Consider the following 25,701-nt stretch of genomic DNA (forward strand, 5'->3'; position numbering starts at 1 on the left):
GGCACAATGGTCGAGTAGCTCCCTACAAGCCACACATTTCTGTACTCAGTGCTAGGCGACACTTGAGCTGATGTAAAGAACGTCATTGGATAGTGGATGAGTGGAAACGAGTGATTTGGAGAGATGAATTATGATACTACACCCTGTGACAATCCGATGGAAGAGTTTCGGTTTGGCGAATGCCTGGGGAACGCTACCTGCCGACGTATATAGTACCAACAGTGAAGTGGTGTCGAGATATGAGGATCTCGTTCGTTTAAGATGTGGTCGCCTTACTGCGCTTAGAACACACTTTACAGCATTGTTTGCTGGGTATAGTAGAAGAACAGATCGGAAATGACGATTTTATCAACATGACAATGTACTCTGTCGTAAAGCAGCGCCTATGAGGCAATAGTTTGTGGGCAAAAACATTCCTGAAATACACTGACCTGCCCAGAGTCCCGACCTTAACCCAATGGAACACCTTTGGGATCAGTTACAATGTCCACTTTGCTCCACTTTGCTGTTTCCAGACCGCAGTTTCCAATTTTAATTCCTTCTCTGCTTTCGCCTCTTGTCATACCTCCACAGACGTTCAGACACCTGACTGAAAGTGTCCCCAGCCGAGTTCAAGGAGCTATAAAGGCGAAGTGGGGGACCAGTGGCGGATACACTAAAACCTCTAGGAGGGGGCGCTAAAAATATCTTGAGCTATCTTTACTTTTACCGTAATAAAAAATAATAAAGTCGCAAGCAAATACAACGCAATGCCACTTATGATATAAGAAAGTTACAACTGTGGTTCTCTTCCTTAAGTGATGAATTCTATGTGCCTGTTCTTCCTGGCAAATTGGTTAATTACATCGTCAAAAGGACAATCAATGTCAGGGTGAGTGTTCAACAGAACTAAGCCATTAAGTCGATCCTCCTTCATTGTCGATCTCAGCCATGCCTTTGTACCCGGCAATGTTAAAAAACTTCTTTATACTGTAGCAATAGATGCAGGTAGACAAGCAAATATTTTATACTGCGTATGCAAAGTAGGATAGTCAGACCTAGGACAGACAGACAACGCGTGCATAACAGAATCACCATCATTAAGGGCGTTTATGCTCGTTTGCTTGTATTGAAGAATCTCTCCCATTAGTCTCTTTCTAATCACAAAGAGTGATTCTTCTTCAAAGAACGGTAGTTCAGTTGAGCACTGATTCAATTTATGTGCCAGATCATTACCGTCATGTTTCAGTAGTTGTGAGGGCAAAAGTATGTTGAATTTTAGCCGGCCGCTGTGGCCGATCTGTTCTAAGCGCCTCAGTCTGGAACCGCGCGACCTCTACGGCCGCAGTTTCGAATCCTGCCTCTGGCATGGATGTGTGTGATGTCCTTAGATTAGTTAGGTTTAAGTAGTTCTAAGTTCTAGGGGACTGATGACCTCAGATGTTAAGCCCCATAGTGCCCAGAGCTATTTGAAGCATTTGATTTGGTTGGATTTTAAACGATAAATATTTTCTTCCGCAAAACGTTCTCTCATATTAATGGTAACATGGTCCAGTGTTGGAATAAAGACAGTTCATTTCCAGTATGTCGTATCATCATCATCATCATCATCATCATCGCAGTTTTCCCTGTGTCTTTGTCTGCCTGTAAGACGAGGAACACTCATCTCCACGTTATAACGCTACGTATCGAAGGTTCTCTGTACAAGAAAACAGTAGAATATTCGTGACTTTTCTCGAACGAATGCCAGGTAGAATAACATATCGAGATCACTAAAATGGCCGCGAAATCCTGGTAGATATGTGTTAGCAATCTATGAGCCAGACATATAAAATAAGATGAGGCGGACGTGCGTGCTACATAGAAAAGTATAATTACTCGATAACTCGATTCAGCCGAGTCGACTGACGAAAGAAACGAATAGCGTGCGGGCTGACTGGTGGGGGCGGCGCGGGTGGCAGTGCGGGCGACCCCTACATTAATGCCCACTAATAGGCGTCCAGACACCGTTCATCAGCAAGTATATTTGTAGCCTGTGGACCTACATTGATGTTAAAGATTTTTTTTCCCCAAACTAGTTATAGAGGGTCTCTGGTAATGCATCACGGAAAGTGGGACTGCAGCCACACACGTAGTACTTAAACAGTGAGAACAGAACCAGCGGATGTATTTGATTCTACTGTCGTTTATTTTTTCTAACACGTGCTATCAGTTTCGACACCACACCACAGACGACCTGCTGCGTACGACTCTGTCCATTGCACATGACAACGGTTTTTAATGGCATGTTACGTTCGGGGCCTGAAAACGACACCATGTGTTGTCGAAACTGGTAGCATGTGTTACAAAAAATAAACGATGTTAGATTCAAATACAGCCGCTGGTTTTGTTATCATTGTTCAACTTACAGAGAGGTTTTGCTATCAGCAGTCGTTTATACAATTCTTTTCTCATATATCACAAAATTACTAAAAATTTTGTCGCAATACAACATGCCATGTAACTTATTTCTGTCATTACATTTTCAATATGGTAAATGAACCATGTTGTGCATTCTGCGAAGTGATTTTGTTCCGGAAACATGGTAAAAACGAAAACCACTTACTTGGTTACTCGAAGTCAGTGGATGCTGTTGACAGATGGTAAACAAAATTAAGACGCTTTCCTGTAAAAATACGCAACCCGAGATTTTAACGAAAAAAATTCAGATTTGAAACTAATGGTTTTGGCTTTCAAATAGAACTAATTAGAATTAAAATATGTCTGGTTGCTGTTTTCCATTCAAATTGTTTTGAAACACCTAACAGCTGTAGTTCCCAAGAAATATCGTCCGAAAAAATAAGTTTTCTTGTTTTCGGTATTTAGTCCCCTGATTTGCTTTTCATGAAAAACCCTACCACCTCGCGAAACTTTGTTTTGCGTGCTACAGTATCGGTATACTGCATTTCTTCGTCCCACCTTAAACAGTTCTCTGTTCCAGCTCTTAGCAGCCTTCCTTCCTAACACAGAGACTACGTATACCGGGTGAGTATGATGCGGACGTATAAATAATGTTAGAACTACAATTTATGCCGTCTTACTGTGAGAAGACCCCCAGTTTGTATCTCTGGAAACAAGTGCAACTGTCTTTACCAGACTCACTAATATGAGCGTGCAGGAACAATGCCACCGTCAATCACAAGTTTTTACTTTATGGAACTCCTTTCCGTTTGGTTGGAAATTATTTTGATTCTTCGCTTCAGAGACAAAGCTCATCAAGTGATGGCTTTATTCTTCAGTCATCCTTCGATTAATTAACTCAAATATTCATTCCTCACTTGCTTTGAAGAAAGACATTCCATGGATACGAGGCAATTTACGCCAAAATCGGGGTGGCTGTTAACAGAAAATCTATATTATTTACGAGCATCGCCTTAGAACTCTACAAGAAAATATCTTGTGTTAAAAGTACAGCCTATTTGCTTCGTGCGGAACCGTTTTATCTGTGTATATTTTGAAAATTAAAAGTGTTAGTACCGTATCAACGCTTAACAGTATCATGAATAATTTTACTCTCTCCTGACCTCTATTCCGTTGAAATGTGTACTGTAATACCGTACACAACATGTATCACCTTGTGACAAACTTAAACACACACTTTTAGTTAAACTTTTCGCTATGTACTTGCTTCAGCGCTTATCTTCTGTAAGTTGAAACTAAGGCGCTGCAAACTGCTTGTAGTAACCCTAATCTGTGACAAGAAACTCCGTAAATATAGATTTGAGTAAGATATTAGTCTGGTTGTGTCTTAACATCACAGAATTGTTGATACGTCATAAAGTGCTATGTTTTAATATTTAAGAAGAGAATATTACAAAATGAATATGAATCATCAGTTGTAGAGTCTTATTTCCTGTACCGAAAAATAGTTGCAGCAGTTTTATACCTATGCTACGCGACGTGATGTACTTCTCATTTTGTTTCCACTTCTCACAACCGGCAATCGATATTCGTTGCATAATGTTTTGCTCTAGTCCCCTGACAACGCTTACCATGAACAACCACGAAATCAAATCACTCAACTAGAATGTGGGACGAGCGCGGAAGGTCATTCACTATTTGCACGAAGAATTTCAACGCGCGAATGTATGGTAATCGATTCTCAACTACAAGTTAAGGGTTCATCTGCATCCAAGTCTATTACGTGCTACAACACACACATTCTGAATGACCACTAATGTACCTTCCACGATTTGTGCCAGCTGCTAAAATCCACATTGCACTTCAACATGCTGAAGCAATTCGCAAGCCATATGAGCTTATGGCATTCGTTGACTAAATGTATCACTGAAAATGAAATCTAAAAACCGTTATACGAGTCCTCTATTTTAGAGACGTTTGTGTAAGGTTCAATATGACCTTGCCATCTCGCCCACTAATCTCCATTCAGCCGAAGTGCTAAATAAGTGAGCGTTGTCTGGAAACCAACACCACTGGACTGAAAAGTATGGTATCTCCAACCTGTATTCACTTGAAATATTTACCAGTCTCAATCCCAAAATTTTTTTTCTTCTTCTTGTGGCTTTACTGCACTGCGTGCGTCTTCGCCTCCTTAACAATTCCTTCCATTCCGCCCTCTCATTTACTTTCCATCTCCATCCCATGATTCCTTCCACGTCTTCCCAACATCGTTTATGCGATTTTCCTTTTAATCTCCTTCCTATGAGTTTCAATTGGAAGACCACCTTTTGTAGTTCTTGTGTCCTCTATTCTTACGACGTGTTCCAGCAGGGTATTCGTTTACTTTTAATCAGTCTTACACGATCAGCTCCTTGTACGGAACTAACCAACTCATAATTGGTCCTTGCTCCCCAAGAATCATTATTATTTCGGGTACCTCCACTGTCTCATTTTTTGCAGCTACAAGGTAGTGGCCGGAGTACGAGTTTGCATCCCGAATTGTGCGTACATTTTCATGTTGCTTGAACATCTTTTAGATACCAATATGAGGTCAGCTTACCTTGTGTCACTCGTTCCTGGAATCTTCCAGATCCCTTTTGTGAATTTTCTGGGGAAACGTGCTTACTGCTTTAAAATCGTTGGTAGCTGCGAACTAGGTAACCGTCAGCCCATTAGTAATTGTTTCCCCAAGGAGGCTTTCGTTACGAAAGGGAGCATGAAAAGGTTCTTGTTTTCCAAGCTTTGCGGTATAATCTCTCTGGACTATTCTCGAATCACGGGCATGTACCTCTTCATATTGCTGGTAACAGCTATACGCCAGATCCTCATCAGGTACTTCTGTTAAAACCTAGAAGTTTACAAAAGGAGTTTTTTTTTTACAATGAAGTGTGCACCGTGATCTCTCCTAGTCTATCATCTCTCCCAGGGTAATAAAGGTAATAAAATGTAAAATTTTCCTTCCGTATTTCTCCTTCACCCTTCCATCTGATGTCTTAGAGAGCAACTAATCCAATCCGTACTTCAACACTTCTTTGGCTACGTTATTCATTGCTCTTGGTTTTCAGTGCGTTGATGATATGTGACATTATCTTAAGTCCTGTTTTACTCATCATTACACCGGTTCAACCCCAGATGTTGTTGGTTTTGATAGTCAAGTACAGCCACCTAAATTTTATTTCATAAAGTGTCTGATGAAATAAGTTTTACTTCCTCTCTCAACAGTCAGAAGTCGCGCAAGTTATGTTTCATTGTCGTGCAGTGTAGATCAATAGCTTTTATCGTTCAATGAGAACTTATATTTCCACTGCTCGTATGCTAAATAAATTTTTCTCCCTTTAGCTTGTTAGTGTCACCTGCAGATGTCATGTTCACATCACGAGACCCCGTATAAAGCACGACCAACAATTCAGTTCCTGAAACTTACTTAGGAATTCCCTAATCCTCTTGACCAGATTACGGATTCTCCAAATTGGTAGCTAACAGCTTCTCGGGGAAAACCCACAGGTTATTAGCTTATTATTTCCGTGGAGGCTAATGCAGTATCTGCAGCTCCAGCATTTCCAGAGCTTAGTACTTGCGCCATCGCGGCCTTCAGCTGAAATCTCAGGAATGTTGATATTATTATCGATTGAGTACTAGGTATCTGTATCGTAAAACAGTCGAAACCGAAACAAACAAAATTTCCCGACAAATTAAAACTGTCTACTAGACCAGAACTCGAAATCGGACCCCCGTATTGCGTGGGTAGCGTTCTTACGACTGAATGATCCAGACACGGTGTGCCTTCGCATTGTTGATTGTATCAGTACCTCTCTCAAACTTACCAAATTTCTCAGAATCAGGTAAGAACATTACTGGCTAGTGACAAGGTTGCGGGTTAGATTCCGGTTCGACATACATTTTCGCTGCAGTGTAAAATTCATTCTCAAAACAAATAGCCTTCTAACACTCAGTGGCAAAAATTTTAATAAGTTTTATAATACCAGTTTCAGGTGCGCCTATAGCCTGGTATAGATAGTTCTTAAAAACGATCAAAAAATAAGCGGTGGAACGAGAATGTTAACCACTCCTGGCAACATTTTTCTGGTATTCTCGATGGTTATTGTATTCCCGCCGTTGTCGAAACAGCGGTGTGTGCATGTGCAATTTTTAGTAGGCGTACATTAACGTAAACATGAATTCTTTGCCCATCTTTAAGAAAGGCGGTAGGAGAGATGTACTCAAGAATACTATACTGGCTAAGCATCAATAACATTCTTAGAAAATCACTGTTTGGATTTTATAACAGTTGCTCAGCAGAGAATGCAATTTACACGTTCACTCACCAAGCATTAAACAAAACAAAAAAATTTAGCACCGGCAAGTATTTTCTGTGACCTATCTAAGACATTTGACTACGTGAATCAGTGTCCTCAGAGATACACTGAGGTTTTATGGGACTGATAGTGTAGCCAACCAATGGCTAATGTCATATATAAGAAAAAGAATACGGAAGATTGTACTAATCCAGTCAATGTAAGCAGGGAAGGAGGAATCACACACGGAATCCACAAGCCGCAATCTTAGGTCCACTGGTGTTCCTCATATATGTAGACGACCTTCTGTCTAATATACAACAAGCAGGATTATTTTTGCTGGAGACAATATCATTGTAATCACTTCTAATGTAACTTGCACGTAACACTAAAATATGATGATGATACTGCCTCCATGAGCTAAAACCGGTCTCGCAAGTGAACACAAAATCCGAGAAATGAAGATTTCCTCAGGGGCGATTTCATTAAATCGCGGAGAAGTTAGCACTGACATTTCACGGATTTAAGCCATAATCTTAGCATTTAGTTCCAGAAAGTAGTTTCATTTCTCAGTACAATATTGGTGTGCAAATGAGCAGTGGTTCCCAGTGGTCTGCTGAAAAAAGATGCTGCAGAAATTCCTGCGGTTTGTGAGAAGTACATTAGCTACGCTGCGTGGCTAAGTCGTGGGACATTACCATGGACAAGCTCTGTTTGCCGTCACGATATACAAGTGGCGGCGCAGTATGTCGTCGTCCTAAAAATGCAACAAAATGAGTCAACAGGTGAAATTTATTTTAAACTGAACATTATCATGTAGTCCCAAAGTTCGGGCATTCGAGAAGACGTCCCACAGAAATTGTGTGTGGGCATGTGCGATTATTTGTTAACGACATTATTGTCAAATGAGAACGTAAGGGAAGCATCGATTCTGTCAGCCCGCTGGTAAGCTTAATAGATTGAAACGGACTGCCTAAATTAAATAAAATTTATGTTTCAGAAAACCAGATGGTAAATTAGCCCTAACAAACCAGGAAAACTGTCAAGTATTGGCTCAATATTTTTCTAACCTACTAAATTGCCCAGAACCTAGTTTAAGGTTTCCCAAAGAAATCAGTGCCAACGCTCAACCGGATTCATTACCACCAACACAGGAAGAAATCAAATGTCACATTAAAAACTTAAAAAATAATAGAACATCTGGTGAAGATGGCATTGCTGCAGAGCTATTAAAAAACCTAGGACCAAAGACGTTGCAAGAGCTCACAAAAATAATAACAAAAATATGGGAAACAGAAAAATTACCAGAGGATTGGAAATGTGCCCTTATTCACCCGTTACATAAAAAAGGAGACAGAACAAATGTCAATAACTACAGGGGAATCTCACTTTTACAAGTCACCTACAAAATTCTCTCAACATGCCTGCTGAAAAGAACACAAGAGCAGCTGGAACGCCAAATTGGTGATTATCAAGCAGGCTTCCGCCCCGGTCGCTCATGCATAGAACAAATATTTAATTTAAAGACAATATTAAAACACAAAGCAATTAGAAATGCCCCCATAATTTGTACATTTGTAGATTTTAAGAAAGCCTATGACTCAATTGACCGGCAATCTTTGTTTAACATTTTAGAGGAACTTGGACTTGACTCCAAAACACTAAGGCTTATCAAAGAATCACTGACAGACACTGTATCTAAAGTTAAATTCAGGGGAGAAATCTCTGAACCTTTTCTCATAAAAACTGGAGTACGTCAAGGTGACGGGCTATCTCCACTTCTGTTTAATATAGTCCTGGATAAAGTCATTAAGGAATGGGAAAAAGAATTAAAAAATCAATCCTACTGGAAACCAACCCATCTTGGTAGAACCAAAGACAACGTGGAGATATCTTGTTTAGCATTCGCGGACGACTTGGCCATACTTGCAGATGATGAAGAAATCGCCACCAAACAAATAGAGATCCTTAAGGAATGCGCTGATAAAGTAGGTTTACAAATTTCGTTTCAAAAGACAGAATTTTTCTGTACGAAATTCCATATACACAGTTTGAACACAAAATATGGAAAAATAAATAGAGTAAAACATTTTAAATACCAAGGTGAAATTTTGGAGCCAACCGGAGGAGAGAAAGTTGCACAGAAGATCAGACAACAGAAAATGAAGAGAGCATATGGTATGACACATGAAATATACAATAAAAAATGCATCTCCTCGAACACAAAAATCAGACACTACTGCACAGTAATTAAGCCAGCAGCACTATATGCTAGTGAAACGCTCACACTCCACACAAAATGTGATTTAGAAAAAATACTAAAAGAAGAACGCAAAATTATGAGAAAGATTTTAGGTCCAAAATTAGCAGAAGAAGGTTACCGGATACAATCAAGAAGAACCACAGAAACTATATCAAACCTGGCAGCAGACATAAGAAGGCGAAGATTAAAATTTTATGGACATGTCACTAGACTTCCCCCCACACGACTCACCAACAGAATTCTCACTTACATAGAAAAAGTCAAATCAACAACACCATGGATTAGCCAAATAAAATTAGATTTACAAAAAGCAAATATTGAACTTAAAGATGTCAAAGATAGAAAAAACTTTTAGAAATAAGGTGGAAAAGTGGATTGTATTGTCGGAGAAGGAAGCACTAAAGAGACCAGGAACAAAATGGACAGAAGAAAGAAAAAGAAAACATGGAGAACGAATGAAAGAAGTATGGAAGAAACGACGTCAGAAAGCTTTGCGTGATCCTTCTGAGTCCATTCGCGATAAATAAATAAATAAATAAATAAATAAATAAGTAATAAATATATATATATAGTGTCGTGGCAACTTACGTTCCAGTTCCAGTAACCACATCAGTGACACGATAATCAGTCGAGGAGGGACACTAGGCTGATCACAGGATCGTATGCGCAAAATTGCTTATACTGGTGCAGACAATTCTATCATCTTATCTATGTAAGGGTGGGAGAAGGTTTTAATAAGGATGGGTCACGATACGTGATGTGGCACAGATGGACGTGAATGGATTCTCTGAATGTTTGGCAGCTTTTCGTTAACCTGCGTATGTTGTGACGGCATTAAAAGCCCCCGGAGGAAGTCATTAGTCTTCGACAATGTCACAACGAACTCAGATGTTTATGCAAACTAGTTTCCATTGGAACCATAAGGATGAGTCACACTGTTGGAAGAATATTTATTTAAACAATAACCGGTTTATATTTCAAGCACTTCGTCTACAATGGGCGTACTTTCCATTAGTAGCTGAAGAACGGACACTGGTTATAAAATTTCCGTTTGAGGGATCGAGGAGCTTGGTATTGAAAAGTGCATTTCGTTCACCAAAAGTACTCCAGAACTTTCTATTTATTCTTGTGATTATTTCCTTTGCTGTTTCTTACATATTATTGCAATCTTTTTGTAATTAATTGTTAGGCCTACTGTTGAACTCTCTATTCGCTTTTTATTTAAAAAATATTATATGACTGTTGCTCAGCAACATCAAAAACTGTTCACAATGTTCGGTTCTGCCATTCGTTGTTAAGCTTACTTGAAATCGATGCGAACGGTACAATGTCGTCAGCAAGACGAAGTTGTGGCGTTAACATCCATTCCTCCCCCTTTATCCGAGAGGGCTGCTGAGCACAATTTTGTTATCTGAAGTCTCTAACGAAATCTGTGGCATTGGTACAAACGAGTACAGAGGAAAATACCCATTTGCAATGCCAGTGACATTTGGTGTAAGGGGGTGGTGCTCCAACATTCTCTCTGGGGATAGGATCACTAAATTTGGTCGATGTCCGGAGATATTGGGACCGACAGCGTGTGCAGATAGGCCTACACTTGCCACAACAGTACGCAAAACAGTGTAACTTCAGAGACTTTTCTAGGACGAAATAAGCACGTTGACATTCCCCATTACAAATAAAGATAGCTGAATTAAATTAAAATCATACTTCCAATCACAGATTCGTATTGGTCAGGTAATCATGAGTTCATGGGTGCTAATCACTAGTTTAAGAATCAATTAATTAAAAAGTCAATGAAATTAATTAGTCGTTTTATCCATTAAGATCAATTTCCCCTGGTCAACTAAAATCATCGATGGTTGACCTTCGTAGAGGACTATCAGATGGAGGGGGCAGAGCAGTTTTCATGAGTGCCTATTAATTAATTCAGAAAATACATAAGATGGCGAAAATCGACAGACGTTCGTGGCCTGACTTTTAAATTCAACCTGCAGCTACGTTGATGCTGAAGGACACTACTCTGTCCTCTCCCTGCGTTCGGAGAATTGATACCACTTCAGGGTCATCAACCTAGGCACCAAGAGGCCGAGCTGCTCGTTGGCTGATAGAAGTATCTACCGTTTGCTTTGTCACTATGTCAATTCGGCTACAGGGAACTTCTCCTATTGAAGGAGAAACACTGCTACGCTACGCCTAATGTTACAAAACTACCGAGACACACTCTCCCAGCCCCATGTATTTACAGTTCTTACTCGATTTAACTTCGCGACCAGTAGTAGTGCGTTAGTTGCCGGCATCTTGTCGAACGTGTTGGCTTCCATCAACTGGAGGCAATCACCTATACATTCAGTCAGTGTTAGTCAGAGGTTTCACTGTAAAATGTGCGTGGCAACTTCACCCGTGACTAAGATGCAGATGTACTATTTGCATCGTGAGCAACCAGCATTACCGTTACATTGATTTTAGAGCGGTAGGCCTTGTTGCGCTGCCCCTGTTTGTTTACTTGTACGACGGCATACTGAAAAGTGATACCTGTGAATTTATAGGAAAGCTCTTAAAGATTTTAAACAAAACAAACGTTATTAACATTCTCCATATTAATTCTTCACGTCTACTTATCTGCAACCTCTGCCGCTAAGGGCTCCGAATTGTAGCGTGTAATATGGTGATGTGCAACGTAACTAAGATGATGCGTGAGAAACAGCTTGCTGTAATCACGTTTCGCGAATTCGAAGAGTTCGTCCATACATGGAACACCCTCCCCTTCAGTGTGGGGGGGGGGGGGGGGAGGGTCTCTAAGCACTATGGGACTTAACATCTGAGGTCATGTCCCCCAGACTTGGAATACTTAAACCTAACTAACCTAGGGACATCACATACATCCATGCCCAAGGCACGATTCGAACCTGAGACCGTAGCCGCAGCGCAGTTCCGGACTGAAGCGCCTAGAACCGCTCGGTCACAGCGGCCGGACCCTTCAGCCTGACAATGCCATATAACACACGAGTGCTGCGATACCTGCAACAATCCGACGCCTTGGGTTTGCTGTCATCGATCGTCATCCATACCATCGCGACTTGGCCCCCTCCGATTTTTATCTGTTTCCAAAACTTAAAGAACAACTTAGAGCTCTTTGACAGTGATAAAGCGGTGCAAGCAAAGGTGAGGTTGTGGCTCCGTCAACAATGTCAAACCTTCTACAGACTGGTCTCTCGATGGGAGGAATGTGCTCGTCGGCAGGGTGCCTACGTCGAGAAATGAGTATGTACACATGAAGCATGAAGATATAGAATGTTAATCACGTTTGTTTCGGATAAAAATTTCGGAGGCACTGCTTTCCAGCACTCTCTCACATTACATGACCCCTGCCTGCTAACTGTCTTCGTTTGAGATTCTCGATTTCCAAGATTCATCTCTCTTTTCCCAGTTACCACTCTTTCCCCAGTTACCTCTCTTTCCCCAGTTACCTCTCTTTCCCCAGTTGCCTCTCTCTTTTCCCCAGTTACCTCTCTCTCTCTCTCTCTCTCTCTCTCTCTCTCTCTCTCTCTCTCTCTTTCCCCAGTCACCTCTCTCTCTCTCTCTCTCTCTCTCTCTCTCTCTCTCTTTCCCCCAGTCACCTCTCTCTCTCTCTCTCTCTCTCTCTCTCTCTCTTTCCCCAGTCACCTCTCTCTCTCTCTCTCTCTCTCTTTCCCCCAGTCACCTCTCTCTCTCTCTCTCTTACCCCCAGTCACCTCTCTCTCTCTCTCTCTCTCTCTCTCTCTCTCTCTCTCTCTCTCTCTCTCTCTCTCTCCCCCAGTCACCTCTCTCTCTCTCTCTCTCTCTCTCTCTCTCTCTCTCTCTCTCTCTCTCTCTCGCTCTCGCTCTCCCCCAGTCACCTCTCTCTCTCTCTCTCTGTCTCTCTCTCTCTCTCTCTCTCTCTCTCTTTCCCCCAGTCACCCCTCTCTCTCTCTCGCTTTCCCCCAGTCACCTCTCTCTCTCTCTCGCTTTCCCCCAGTCACCTCTCTCTTTCTAGAGAGTGAACAGGTAATAATTGTTTCTCGTTTGATTCTTTATATTTCTCGTGTAAATTTAGCTTGCCCTGCAGCAAGCCAAATGGTTGCAATATAGCCCAGAATTTTGGGTTGACTAAATCCCATTTATGCGACAAGACTGCCTCGCATATGTGTGTTTTATCAAGAATACATTTGCTTTAAATAATGTAATCTTCTTACTGGAGAAGTTTATGTCCCCAGATAGCAAAATATATGTATAATTTGCAACTAATTTCAGCGAGTAAAATCGCCATTATCAAATCCTCTACACACATATACCACTGTGTCACTCTATGTAATGCACTGTAGTCATGAACATGTTTTGGAAGAAGTTGTTGAAGAAGACTCTTGTTCCATGGCTGAGTGGTAGTGGACTGCATATATTGGCACAATAGCTTATATATGTGATCTGAAGATGGCTTCTTTAACTTGCCGAAACTAGTTGTTACATGCACAAGACGAAGGGCATGCAGTAAGTAATGCAACACATTTTTTTTCCTGAAAGCAGATTGGTTTTATTCAGGATTTTAATGCACCATGATACTCCCCATTCTTGTGACTACAAGACCCTTTTCTTCAACATAATCTCCGTTCAATGCGACGACGTTACGGCACCTTACTGGGGAGGCCTGTATATCCGCTTGGTACGACTCTACTTGTCGACGCCGAAGCCAAGGTCTTGCCGCATCAATAACCACCCCATCATCCAAGTACTGTTTCCCGCATCATTCATTGTGGCAAACAGGTGGAAGTCGACAGATGCGAGATCTGAGTTGTAGGGTGGATGAGGAAGTACTGTCAATTGAATTTTTGTGAGCTGCTCTGGGGTGCGTCGACTAGTGTGAGACTTTAGGTTGTCATGGAGGAGGAGACGTTCCTTTGCAGTTTAGTGGCGACGAACACGTTGAAGTCGTTCCTTCAGTTTCCTGAGGCTATCATTGCAGGAGCCACAGCCGTGTGCTGCCAGTCAGCACCAGACAAGTTTGCACGACAATGTTGCGATGATGACAGACGCATAGATCCTGAGAAATCAGTACCCAGGACAACCACCTCTGGCCGTAATAACGGCCTTGATACGCCTGGGCATTGAGTCAAACAGAGCTTGGATGGCGTGTACAGGTACAGCTGCCCATGCAGCTTCAACACGATGCCACAGTTCGTTCATCAGGAGTAGTGACTGGTGTAATCTGACGAGCCAGTTGCTCGGCCACCATTGACCAGACGTTTTCAGTTGATGAGAGATCTGGAGAATGTGCTGGCCAGGGCAGCAGTCGAACATTTTCTGTATCCAGAAAGGCCCGTACAGGACCTGCAACATGCGATCGTGCATTATCCTGCTGAAATGTAGGGTTTCGCAGGGATCGAATGAAGGGTAGACCCACGGGTCGTAACACATCTGAAATGTAACGTCCACTGTTCAAAGTGCCGCCAATGCGAACACGAGATGACAGAGACGTGTAACCAGTGGCACCCCATACCATCACGCCGAGTGATACGCCAGTATGGCGATGACGAATACACGCTTCCAATTTGCGTTCACCGCGATGTCGCCAAACACGGATGCGACCATCATGATGCTGTAAATAGAACCTGGATTCATCCGAAAAAATAACGTTTTGACGTTGGTGACACTAGTTGAGTACACCATCGTAGGCGCTCCTATCTGTGATGCAACGTCAAGGGTAACCGCAGCCACTGTCTCGGAGCTGATAGTCCATACTGCTGCAAACGTCGTCGAACTGTACGTGAAGATGGTTGTTGTCTTGCAAACGTCACCATCGAGACGTGGCTGCACGATCCGTTACAGCCATGTGGATAAGATGCCTGTCATCTCGACTGCTAGTGATACGAGGCAGTTGGGATCCAGCACGGCGTTCCGTATTACCCTCCTGAAGCCACCGATTCCATATTCTGCTAACAATAATTGGATCTCGACCAACGCGAGCAGCAATTTCGCGATACGATAAACCGCAATCGCGATAGGCTACAATCCGACCTTTATCAAAGCTGGACCGAGCGAGGTGGCGCAGTGGTTAGCACACTGGACTCGCATTCGGGAGGACGACGGTTCAATCCCGTCTCCAGCCATCCTGATTTAGGTTTTCCGTGATTTCCCTAAATTATTTCAGGCAAATGCCGGGATGGTTCCTTTGAAAGGGCACGGCCGATTTCCTTCCCAATCCTTCCCTAACCCGAGGGACGTTAAACACTAGCCACCACCACCACCATTAAAGCTGGAAACGTGATGGTACGCGTTTCTCCTCCTTACACGAGGCATCACAACAACGTTTCACCAGGCAACGCCGGCCAACTGCTGTCTGTGTATGAAAAATCGGTTGGAAACTTTCTTCATGTCAGCACGTTGTAGGTGTCGCCACCGGCGCCAACCTTGTGTGAATGCTCTGAAAAGCTAATCATTTGCATATCGCAGCATCTTCTTCCTATCGGTTAAATTTCGCGTCTGTAGCACTTCATCTTCGTGGTGTAGCAATTTTAATGGCCAGTAGCGTAAACAAGTGGCAGATTATTGATCACGCTCCACACTGTTATCGGCTTTCTTGGTATGGGACGACGGTTCAAACCCGCGTCCTTAGGTTTTCCGTGATTTCCCTAAATCGCTCCACGCAAATGCCGATTTCCTTCCCCATCCTTGACGTAATCTGAGCTTGTGCAGCATGTATAATGGCATCGATGTCGACAGGAAATTAAAGCCCACATTTTTTTTTCCTTTTTCTTTCTGGGAGTAGCCTGGAGCTATTTAAAAAGGGAAGAGTCCGGGAATCCGAGGCCGTTTCCCATACCAGAGGCATTTGAGACACTGTGACGGGCCTGCCGGAAGCGGCTGATGACTCTGAGCGATAGCCCCTGCTGACGTAACAGCATGCAGCTGGCGCCGCGTGCCAGGCCGACTGTTTTACTGCACTTTCACTCGAGAGCTCGGTTGGCAGCTCATCCGATCTCCGACAGTGCCGGCAGGAGCGGACCGCTGAGGTGACGGGGCTGCCCGTGCGAGCAGCACAAAACAAACTCATCAGCGTCAGCTGAGCGCTTCAAGGGCGCTGCAGGACGTGTCGCCCCACGCATGCGCGGAGCAGGCCTTGTCGGCGGCTACTGGCAGCGCACGCAGTGCGTGCTTAGCGGTTCGCTCGCTCTTATCCCGCCGGTTCAGCGCGCGTGACAACACTGATAAGACAAGGCGGTGGGCGCAGTTCGTCGGCTACTCGGCCAGTTAGCGTCCGGCAGAGTTACGTACCGAGCGCCGTGAGACCAGCCAGCAGTCAGACTGACAACTAGCATCCCTGCAAAGGTGAGTTTTCAAACGCAAGCAGAGCTAGTTTATTCCGCACATGGCGCTGTAACAGATATGTTGTCTCCATGTGGTTCTGATCATACACGGAGAGTTCAGTCTTGCCACCTGTCCACATACCTTTATCTTCCTCCACATCTGCTGCCATATTCTTCTTTGACCTGCTTTGGCTCTTCTCCATTTTTTGCATCAACTGTCTATCTGCCACACTTTTCTGAATTATAGTTTTAAACACTTTCATTTCTATGGGAGCCTGGAATGATGTAAGAGGAGACACACCCATGAAAACACATTACTATCTGTTGTTGTTGTGGTCTTCAGTCCAGAGACTGCTTTCATGCAGCTCTCCATGCTACTCTATCCTGTGCAAGTTTCTTCATCTCCCAGTACCTACTGCAACGTGCATCCTTCTGAATCTGCTTAATGCATTCAATTCTTGGTCTCTCTCTACGATTTTTATCCTCCACGCTGCTCTCCAATACTAAATTGGTGATCCCTTGATGCTTCAGAACATGTCCTACCAACCGATCCCTTCTTCTAGTCAAGTTGTGCCACAAACTCCTCTTCTCCCTAATTCTATTCAGTACCTCCTCATTAGTTATGTGGTCTATCCATCTAATCTTCAGCATTCTACTGTAGCGCCACAGTTCGAAAGCTTCTATTCTCTTCTTGTCTAAACTGTTTATCGTCCATGTTTCACTTCCATATAGGGTTGCCATAATCAAAGGACGAAAATCAAGGACAAAATTCGGTGATTATAAAGATGTGGTTGAAACACGGACCGATATGTTGTGCAAGTGACCATTGGTTTTCATTTCAGTTGAATCTTCATCATTACTTTACAGGGGTAATTATGAAATTGTGGTTGAAACCTGGAATCACAATGTCCTTTCACCTTTCTGCACGTCAGCCAAATCTTCATAATTACCATAATTCAAACAGCAATTCTGTCAGCAAAGAAGTTGTAATTAACAAGGAAAATTAATCCAAGCATTAATGGTGTCTATAAAGGAGTGGTCAATGATGAAGAAAATTAATTGCAATTGACATTAAATAACATTTTAATTAAAGCACTAAACACAAACTATTAACATGTACACAATCATGCTGCTGCGATTTTGACATTTTAAATTTCAAATTCTGTGCAATAACAACACCAGAACTACACTTCGCCCAGCTGAATGTTAACTTTACACGACCAAAGAATATCCGATACCGACAACAGAGACGCAAACCAACAGCGGAAAACTGAAAACAATCGCTAAGAATCGATTATTGCACTGCTTCCACAGTCTGTTCTGAAAATAGCCGAGCGATTCTGAAGTAACACGGAATATCAGCACAGGTTTCAGTGGCTATCGTCAAGTTCGCAGGAGTTATGAAACACTTGATCGGTGGTCACTGGCAAAACATGCGTAAAAAATTTTTTTCTCTTACTAGCCACTTTTTTTGGGGACATTTTCCTCTTCGTCCAGGACACCCGTCTTCGAGCATAAAATTGCGGACTGTCCGCGAAATCCGCGATGTATGGCAACCCTACTTCCATATAAAGCTTACACTCCACACAAATACTTTCAGAAACGACATCCTGACATTAAATACTCGATATTAACAAATTTCTCTTCTTCAGAAATGCTTTCCTTGCCATTGTCAGTCTACATTTTATATCCTCTCTACTTCTACCATCATCAGTTATTTTGCTCCCCGAATAGCAAACTCACTTACTACTTTAAGTGTCTCATTTCCTTATCTAATTCCCTCAGCTTCACCCGATTTAATTCGACTGCATTCCATTATCGTCGTTTTGCTTTTGTTGGTGTTCATCTTATATCCTCCCTTCAAGACAATATTATTATCTAATATTTTTAAAGCAGTCTATAATATTAATGTTCAAAATCTGAACGAAATCGATAATCGTTTTGAAGACAACTGCGGCAATACACTGCAATTAGAAATATTAGGACACGTTCATTTTATTATTTGATTGTTAAGAGTGAGTTTTTTTCTTCAGCATCCTATCGGTTGCGAAATGGAAACCACAGTGAAAATCGAAATATGTTTTAATTACAACATTTAACTTCACCTCCCAGCTACTTCTTTACATAGACGCCACTCCCAGTTAGACATTTGTCGTAGCAACCTTCCAACACCCTCGTCACAGAAGGCCGCCAACTGTGTTTTCCAACAGTTTCCTACGATGGTCTGCAGCCTGTTGTCCGTGCCAAAATGCTATCACATATGTGATCGAAAGATGAAAATCAGAGGGAGCCAAGTCCGGGCAGTATGGTGCGAGATTAAACATACATCGAAAACAAGGGGCGTGCAACTTTGTTGTACCTCCAGTATGCGGCCGAGAACTGAAGAAACGCATGACGGTTACGTCATGTGGACTGCATGAAATCGGGCGGAATTCCTCAGCAGGCACCTTACTCGTGGCGGGAGACGCTATTTAAGTGTTCGTTGTTCATCCAGAAGTGAAAAAGGGATGGGATAGACGGCCACACTAGTGACAGTGTACAACATGCCGTGGAAAGCTTCACCGGATTTTCACTATGGTTTTAATTTCGCTACCAATCGGAGGTTGAAAAAGAATAGACCCTGTAATTGAGATGGCTTTATTTCAAGATGATAGTAGCTGTAGTAACATCGAAAAGACAGGCAATATACTCTTCAAATCATTTGGCCAACAAGAAATTAGTACAGGTAACTAATAACCTGTTGAACGTGCTGTACTCAAACCAACGCACCAATTATTATCCTGTTTAGCAAGTGCAGCGGAATAACAAAAATATTCATCGTCAGTCTCACATTACTTACGTTCACTATGTGTTTCGCTACTCAGGCGTTTACAGAGGGCTTTGATTTTGTGCTCTGTACAGGGTTTAAACGATAACTGCTTACCAACGTACCACAATGGTGTAGGTTAAGTCGAGACAGACTAATTTATATGTCAAATTCAAAACCCCTTCAGCCGTCTACATTTTGTTTATAATTGCCATCTGGCTGCTCTTATGTGAAGAGAACAACAACAATGACAGTGTGAACTACATAATAATGGGGCAGTGTAAAATTTAAGACATCACTATAAAAGTGGTAAACATTTAACAAAAACCAGGACATATAATTTCGACCTGCGATTAGTACGTTCACTTTATTTTTATATGGCACATGTATATTTTGTTTCCTTCTTTCCATTCATACATTGTTTTATTTTTTAGTTCACCATTGACTCTGATGTCTTACCTTGTACAGTCTGGTTTTCATTAAATGTTTACTACATGTTACCATTGTATATAGAGGGCTATTCAGAAAGAGGGGAACGTTTCCGTTTGACGCCGCTAGGCGCGCGCCTATCGCGTATAGTTTGGTATGTGTGTGCTCAGCAGCTCAGTCGACATCCATCCGTGAGAATGGGAACGTCTCTGCGCGTCTGGTTTTTTCGATAGTCTAATTTGAAATGTGCACTGCAATCGAAAATACAGCCAGTTGTGAAGTGCGGTCTGTGATACGGTTGTTGTTGGCAAAAAAACCTATAACCTATAGAAATTTGTCGTGAACTGTGCGAAGTGTACGAAAATAACGTAATGAGTTCATGTTACGACCGGAAATGGTGCATTCGGTTTAAAAATGGCCGAACCAACGTTCATGATGAAGAGAAGAGTGGACGCCCGAGCATCGTGACTGGCGACCTTGTCGCTAAAGTTGATGAAACGATTCCTGAAAACCGCCGCTTCACAATAACGGAGCTTTCGCTTTCTTTTCCACAAGTTTCACAGACTTTGCTGTTTGAAATTGTCACTCAAAAGCTAGGCTATCACAAATTTTGTGCACGATGGGTGCTCAAAATGCTTACAGAACACCATGAAGAACAGCGAATGGGGGCAATGTTGACATTTCTGGAGGCCTACCACAAACATGGTGATTCATTACTGGATGAATCGTAACCGGCGACGAGACTTGGGTGAAATGGCGAGACAAAATTACAGTCCATGGAGTGGGATGATACAAGATCCCCCCCAAAATCAAGAAAATGTTTGCAAACCTCGCCAGCAAGGAAGTTGATGGCGACAGTTTTTTGGGAAAGTCAAGGTGTGCATCTTACTAATTTTCTCGAACGTGGAGCAACCATAAATTCTGCCCGGTACTGTCAAACTTTGCACAGCCTTAGAAGAGCAGTTCAAAACAAACGCCGAGGAAAGCTGACTTCCAGAATTTTGTTTTTGCACGACAATGCCCGACCTCACACGGCAAACACCAGTAAAGAACTCCTTAACCCACTCAAATGGGAAATTTTCCCTCATTCGCCCTACAGCACCGATCTTGCAGCAAATGGCTTCCACTTGTTTCCCAAGATGAACAACTGGCTTGCAACGCAGCGCTTTGATGACGACGCGGAACCCCAGGCGGGCGTGACTGACTGGCCGAAGTCTCACGCTGCAGAATTTTACGACGAAGGTCTTTCAAAGCTTGTCCACCGCTATGACAAGTGCCTTATTGTGTTTGGTGACTATGTGGAAAAGTAGTATGTCAGTCGCTCTTTCAGATGTATATAATAAAATATATTTCTTGTACTTTTTTTTATGCCAAAACGTTCCCAACTTTCTGAATACCCCTCGTATTTAATCTCCTAAATTTTACTCTGACCCTTTACTATGTGGTTCACATTGTTATCATTATTGTCTCCACAAAGGGACCTGAAGATGGCATAGAGAAATGCTAAAACTGCTCACATAAATAAATTACTGTACACACAAAATATAGACAGGTAAAGGTGTTTTTTATACTGAACGGTCAAAGTCCTTCAGGCATCTTGTATGAAGATGGACTTCCACAAATTTATAAGTCACTTTTCTATCAAGCCACAAACAGCCTCTAGTTGGCCTAGAAAAGTCACCTAGGTTACAGTGCATGCTCTGCTCACGACATTTTTTTCCTATTTAAAATCGCTCTTGAACATTAAAAATCCCTTGTTCTTGCTTCTACACTAAAACTGACGTTTGCATAAATTTTATCTCAAAATATTGTGAATTTTCACAGTATAAAATTAGCAATTAAATCTTTTTGTTTGTCTGGCCTCCTTACTACGAAAATGCTGTGATTGTAAGGATTAATTTTAGAATTAGCTGTAAGCATAATTAGTTTTTGCATGACGTTTACAAAAGTACTTGTTTCTTTCGTTATCCTTACGAGAAAATTTAAGTAATAATACGTAAATTGAAGGTGGAAGAGGGGGGGGGGGGGCAAAGGGAAGGGAAGGGATGTAAGCTGCATCGGCACATTACGCTCAATCAGCGGCGAAGAGTGAAAATGTGTACCGGACTGGGATTCGAACCCGGGATCTCCTGCTAACTAGGCAGGTGCGTTAACCAACGCGCCATCCGGGACACAGCATTATCGCAACTGCGCTATCTCGACACGCCTCACGGCCGACCCACATCCCCCCACCGACCGCCACCTGTCCTCAGTCCCTGGCCATTTCCTCCGTGGTCGCCACACTCAGATTCCCGCAGGAGGTCGGACGTACTTGTGCATTCGCGTTGAAGAAGGTGATTCCACTGTTCATCTAGGCGAATAAATTGTTTGAATGCATGGTGTCTATTCTTTCGAACATGGCCTATATCAAATTGTGCGTCTCGTCTTCTATACAGCACTGTGGTATGTTGTAAACAGTTTCCTTTACACCCTATCTACAAAATTTTATTTCTGGCATGCGCATGGCATATAGTTCCGGCAAACAGCGACAAGCGCTTTGCGTTACATCGCTAGCTGTCAGACATCACTCAACTATGTCAGAAATGAAGTTACGAGTAAAACACAACGAAATCCACTTGATAATGATGCTGTAACCATCGAAACTAGTAGTGAACACAAATAAGTGTGGCTGACACAGGACTATGTTTCTTGTACATTACTAATCAGTCACATCAATCGGAAAACAAATCTTACTGGCCGAAGTACTGACAATGCAAAAAAAGAGAGTATCTAGGCTCTTTTTTTTTTTTTTTTTTTTTTTTTTTTTTTTTTTTTTTTTACAAAGTGCTGCTTAAGAAATTCTTGCTGTGAGAGTCCTTCGATATAGTGCACGAGGTGTACCATACAGTTGACAGTTGGTGCACTCATTGTTGAAGCTGCTGGTACAAGAGCTACCGTGGAATTTGGTGTGCCAGGCGTACAGTTTGTAAGGAAATATTAAGACGAAAAGTAAGAGGAAAGTTATGAAGAGAGGCGAAAGGGGGAATAATGAGCAGCTTAATATAAAAAATAGTGGTGACATGAGGGAAAAAGTAAAAGAAGTTCTCTTTATAAGAAAGAACGTAAACACCATCCACGGATTAGCCCTTTGGCCTGTTCCGACTGGTCGACTGCTGCTACGAGGCACTACCGTAACAGTCTATGATCGTAAGGCTTGTGAGAACAGCTGAATCCTAGTTGTCCTGCTGCTTCTTTGCACAATCAACTCCTCATTTGGTATCACGAGACCGAGTGACCCTGTTCCTGACCTTCCTATCGCATAAAAAAATATCTGAGGATATACCGGAAATCGAGCCCGGGTCATTTCGCACCGAAGGGAGCGACGCTAACCATTTTTTTCCGTCTTCTGTCGATCTGTTTCTTCGTTTTTTCGTCGTTGATTCTGGGCGATTGTGGCATGACGGCTTTCAAATTCGATCGATGAGAACTCCACTCAGTTTTATTATTATTATTATTATTATTATTATTATTGCAGTCTCCTCCTCGAACACGGTGAGCTACTGTGCCGGCGAAACTATTCAGCTACTGAGGCAATAATGCAGAAAATAATGGCCAGAGTAAAAGGGACGCAAAGAGCGGACTGGAAGAAAGCTGCCTTCAACAAAAAGTTTTCCTATGTCTCCGAAGGCTGTGACTCTGACAGCCAGCTATTTTGCAGTAGTAGTTCGAAGCCTCATCCGACCCCAAAAACTATTCAGTCAACTACCGGTATGGTTCAGCCGGAAACATAGTGGCAAATTTCCTTTCCCGTCTTCATCCAGCTGCGTTTTGATAACTCTGATGTTAGTGAGATGCTAGGCCGGCCGGAGTGGCCGAACGGTCGCATAGTGTTCAGAGCCATTTGAACCTTTTTTTTTTTTTTAGTGAGATGTTAACCTTTAACCTTATGTAATTCAATTTTGTGTTGGTATCGAAGCCTGACACAAAACTGATGAATATATTCCTGAACAATACATCTGTAACAAAGTAACGTATGACGGTGGACTGCAGCGTAGTAGAAGAACAGAAACGGAAAGTATTTCAAAGATCTTAGAAATTATGAAATCAGATCAAGCGGTAGAAAGCATAGGACACACCATTGTAAAACACCTTTGTAACATTAAAACCAGTGATTTTTATCAGGTAAATAAAAGAGCTAAGAATCATTTCTCTATCAAGACCTCTTAAAATCGATAATTATGTGGTATATCATAAATGATAAACCTTGCGAGAAGAGCGTGCAAGATAGTGAGACATCTGCTAAGCAGTCCACGATTAGTTAAACCAACACCGAAGGGAGAAGTAGAATGGAAGAAAACAGTAAGTGACAAAAAACTGAATATGGTTCAAATGGCTCTGAGCACTATGGGACTTAACTTCTGAGGTCATCAGTCCCCTAGAACTTAGAACTACTGAAACCTAACTAACCTAAGGACAACACCCAGTCATCACGAGGCAGAGAAAATCCCTCACCCCGCCGGGAATCGAACCCGGGCGCGGGAAGCGAGAACGCTACCGCACGACCACGATCTGCGGACAAAAAATTGAATATTTATAACAGGTCGAGAAAACAGTGCGGCAATCACGCCGAGTATCTAACCAGACGAAGATGTGGAGGAGAAGAAAAACAAGAATAATAAAGGTATGAATGCCAGTATATATTATTGTCTGAAGCGTTCAGAATTACACCCTTACGAGAAACAGACAACCTCAGTGATGGATAGCAGCACCTACTTTTGCTGTACTCATCAGGTGGAACTGCGACGTTATAGATGTTTCATTCTATTGGCCCTGTAAGTTCTCTAAAAAGCAGAACTACGGCAAGGATTTGTGTAAACATCGTCGGTGGCTTTTTGTGATGTGCCTGTGTAACCCCCTGCTTAATAAATGAGACACAGTGTGTGCGCACTTCCTAGTTGTGGAGGCATACGGTTATGTATGCGGCTGTACTTGGGGATATTCCACGAGATGCACTGCGTCGCGCTGTCAGTCGCGGTTTGAACAACTCGATAAGAAATTACACAGCATCTCGTCACTCGCGCAGTCGCGCTGCCTCTATGTGCACCGCTTTAGAGATGATTCATCATCACCTGAGTGACGTAACACACACGAAGTTTAAAACTGATTAACGGAGGTTATACAGTTTACAAATATCTGGCGAAACGCGTAATAAGGGAAAGGCGTGAACCTGAGTCTTGTGAGTAAACGGATACGAATATGTAAGATATAAGTGTTTCCAGTATTTCGCCCACGCTATACATGTGTTTTGACGAAGTTCAGAGGGTAGAACACCTTCCTTCAGCAAGAAGTTCCCAGCTTTATCTAATTTGCTGGACGCCGGATACTACAGGTCAATAACATTTTGAGTGCTAAATGTTGGTAGTGTTTCACCTATAGTTGCTTGCGGATCATGAGATTCCTCGCCTATTATCAAAGGAGAAAATCACTTTTTTTCCTTCGTTATCATTAGTATACAGATTTATTTTGCGTGTTTCTCTCCTAGCCAAACGTTAAGGATCCCACTGTGGTTCCGAACCCACACTAAACTGAAAAAGTAGATCTTGGTATGGTAGCTTACTCAAAGGTATAATTTTTATTATAGATGCGCGAGAAGCATTCTATCTGTAATGAACAGCGCCTAAAAGTCTCAAGCCTTATGTGTCCTACCACTTTTCTTTAATTTTACCATAAGGTCATATAACTACAAACTTTCTTATACGCTCGCAGATTGTCTGGCAATAAGAAACTATATGTTCTTTATCTCTCTAATTTCTTGTAACTTTCCTAATCATTATTTTTAGATATACTGATGAATTTTGCTATTTTCGAGAACTGCCTATTACGTAATACACACATTCCACTGAAGAACACATCTAAATTCTTAGATGAAGTTACTATTTGCTGGTAGAAATAATACTCAAAATGTGATCGCGACACACGAACACATACACACAATGGTTCAAATGGCTCTGAGCACTATGGGACTTAACTGCTGATGTCATCAGTCCCCTCGAACTTAGAACTACTCTAACCTAACTAACCTAAGGACATCACACACATCCATGCCCGAGGCAGGATTCGAACCTGCGACCGTAGCGGTCGCGCGGTTACAGACTGTAGCGCCTAGAACCGCTCGACCACTCCGGCCGGCCA

The 25,701-nt window shown here is 42.3% G+C and overlaps 1 protein-coding gene across 4 annotated transcripts in view; it reads left to right on the forward strand.

The window, feature by feature from the left end:
• Positions 1 to 25,701, forward strand: part of LOC126485080 (aldehyde dehydrogenase, dimeric NADP-preferring-like) — a 363,030-nt gene that overhangs the window by 213,820 nt on the left and 123,509 nt on the right. The window contains exon 1 of one of the 4 annotated variants that reach the window (XM_050108688.1): positions 16,098 to 16,317. The exons of the other annotated variants lie outside the window; for them this stretch is intronic. The gene's annotated coding sequence lies outside the window, so the exon portion shown is untranslated. Of the gene's footprint in view, positions 1 to 16,097; positions 16,318 to 25,701 lie in introns of those variants that run through there. 4 annotated transcript variants of the gene reach the window in all.

This window comes from Schistocerca serialis, chromosome 6 (assembly GCF_023864345.2).
Source record: "Schistocerca serialis cubense isolate TAMUIC-IGC-003099 chromosome 6, iqSchSeri2.2, whole genome shotgun sequence".
NCBI lineage: Eukaryota > Metazoa > Arthropoda > Insecta > Orthoptera > Acrididae > Schistocerca > Schistocerca serialis.